Source organism: Rhagoletis pomonella, unplaced genomic scaffold (assembly GCF_013731165.1).
Source record: "Rhagoletis pomonella isolate Grant_MI unplaced genomic scaffold, Rhpom_1.0 Rhpom_scaffold_00013, whole genome shotgun sequence".
NCBI classification, from domain to species: Eukaryota; Metazoa; Arthropoda; class Insecta; order Diptera; family Tephritidae; genus Rhagoletis; species Rhagoletis pomonella.
Window position 1 is genome coordinate 20,348,251 of NW_023458567.1, and position 3,138 is coordinate 20,351,388.

The following is a 3,138-nucleotide window of genomic DNA, read 5'->3' on the forward strand; positions in this document are numbered from 1 at the left end:
TTGTTTGTTTGTTTGTGAGAAGCCACTCAATACTCTAGCGACTTAGAGCTTTCAGTCGTGGGTTGTTTGCGTCAATTTGAATATCTTCGTTCAACGTTTTTTTTTTTGTTCCTTAGGCCAACAGCAAGTCCCAAAGGACATTCACTGCCAAAGGAGTGAGCGGCAAGCGAACAAAAGAAGGTTGGTGGTCACTCTTACCCAACTCACTGCGCCATCATGATAACAATGCAAAATATGCTTTTAAAATAATTGCTTGGAATTGGTGAATGACAATTAATTTGCCGCTCTCCTTGAAAGTATGGAAAATATATAAATACATACACAAATTGTATTAAAAAAACTCTGTTCATTTTGAATATTGTGGATACGCATACAAAAGCAATATTTGGAATATCCCTGCAAACCATTTTTCTGAATTGTAGCAAAATTTTAAAGAATTTGTAAAGATCTCATCCGATTTTTTGCCGAATTTTCTAAAATGAAATAAACTGGGCACACTTCGATTCTTTTAAGAAATTAATGCTGCTATGTGAAGAATTTCTTGCAGATTTTTTTCAGAATCTTCTTTACTTTTCGTACAGAAATTCCTTTACGAGTTCGTGTCAACCACTTCATATAATCTTAAAATCTTGCAACTTCATTCTCTACACAACTCTCCAAAAATAGGATTTTGGAGGAATTTGGAGAACGGGATCATTTTTCCTGTAACTTCCTGCAAGTTCGTGTAAAAACCTATAAGTTCATGGAGCACCGGATTAGAGTTAATGATGACTTACTCTTCACCATCAAAGCAGCCCAGAAGAAAATATCTCCCTCGCCAAATTGCCGACTAGTATTGCCGCGAATCTTTTTTAGTGGTAGCCAAATTCCTTTAAAAAAAGGGCTAAAAAAGAGCTAAAAAAAGTCGTAGCTAAAATTTTTTACTTACATATACATACATAAGTATACACGCAAACATTTTCACTTCAAAAACAATGAACTTTTTGTATAAAAGGGGAAATATACGACACCAGCTTACTGGCTCCATCAAGTGATTGTACCATCAGGCTCGAAGCATATAACTTACCAGCATGCTGGTACAATATTAATTTCTTTACTAATGAGGTCGAGGAAAGATCGAAATGATTAGAGCCGAAATTTCATAATTTTTCCACCATTTTGTTAAACATTGTGCTTTTTTTTAATAGATAAGTTAACAGCCCTAACACTTTTACAGTATGTATGTATAAAAACGTAAGGAACATACATTACATATATGTATATATATCAGTCTTTCTTAGTTTAAAAATTCATCTCTTACATAAATGAAAAAAATATGAGATCAAATTAAGCATATACCCCTTTTTCATGCCAAGTATAAATAAATTCTCCAAAGGGCTAAAAAAAGGGCTAGGGGCAATTTTAAATTTATGTGGCCAAAAAAAGTATGTGGTAGCTAATTCTAGCCACTAAAGGGCTAAAACGGCAATACTGTTGCCGACTGGTAATGAGTTCCACAGAGTGAGAAAAGAAAAGAAAAGAAAAGAAAAGAAAAGAAAATAAAAGAAAAGAAAAGAAAAGAAAATAAAAGAAAATAAGGAAAGGAAAGAAAAAAAGAAGAGAAGAAAGGAAAGAAAAGAAAAAAATAAGAGGAGAAAGGTTGCTAATTCCCGTTTTAAAAGTTATACAGAAAAGGAAACAACTTCTTTGAATTCTACATTTTGCATGTTTAAAGCAAAGCAAAACTCCGACCGAATCAGATGGATTTGATCTTTCGTCATATTTTGGCCTTATCGGATTTTCATTGAATATCAACGAGAATGAATAAAACAAGTAGCTTTAACCTTTTCGAAACATTGCATTTTTAATTTATCCAGCATCCTGTATCAAAATATGAGTTTTCATAAAAATTAGACTTAGCAACTTTTCTGGAAATCCGGGAATGAATTTTGTCCATCTAGCTTGTTCCACGCGGCACATCGTGCACTGTTAGAAAAAAAATGTATTAGGCCGCACTGAGATGTAGAAATAGTTAAAAAAATCCTATTGTTACCATTGTCAGTACAATATAAATTTGTTAGGAGTCACCTCCTTAACCTCCTTAGTTTCATCTGAAATAGTATTCGATTTGAAGCTTGTTCTTGAGCTTTTGATAACATAATGTATGTAGCGTCTAGCCCACATAATTTTGTCAACCTTCGTTAGACAGACCTACTGGATTCGACACATGAATGAAGGCGAATATGATGACGAATACCGGGGCGAATACGGAGAATTCAAAGATGAATACGACGACGAAGATGAAAACGAATGCAAAAACCATGTCAAATACTTACTAATACGAAAACGAATTTGAAGACAACGAGGACGAATACGAAGACGAGTACGAATGTATGAATACGAAGCCGAACGCGAATAGTAATACGAAGGTAAAGTTGAATAAATTGCACTCTTGTATCGTGGCCCAGTGTTAAAAAAATTTTAATTGTAAGGACTATTAACTACAATTAAAAATTGTTTAATTCTAATTGTGTGATTTTCTGCAGCTAACAATTGACAAGTTTTTAATTGGTTTGTGGATTTTATTTAAATTATATATATATATATATATATATATATTATAAATGCCTACTATATAGGCCAGGAACGTGGTTTTGACAGCCATCCACATTCAGGACTGTGCCGTTTTTTAATTTATTTATAAGTAGGTTAATTCTTATTAAAAAATAGTTGCAATTAAATTAATTGCCGTGTAAAATTAAAAGTTTAATTTTGAAATAATTTAATTTTTTTAAGAGCTTTTATGTATGTTTTCCCATTTTGTTTTGCTTGGTGTTTTTTGGTTTATGCTTCCTCAAGGAGAGGTTTTATGGTTCCAAAATTGGTTGGAAAATACTTCAGGCTCGGCAATTTTTATGAATATCCAAGAGATTTTACAAAACGATATGGTTTGTAGAGAAATTGTCAGCCGTTAAACTTTAAATAAATAAACTGTTTAAAAGCACAAAAGAAAAATCGATCGCATTTCTACAGTAACTGGCACTCCTAGTCTGTATGAATGTACTATGTAAATGTCATAATCAATATCCAATGACTTAAAAATTATATTGGGTAGGTTCAGAAGGCGCAGCAGTTGAGCGCAACCGTTGCTAAAAAAAT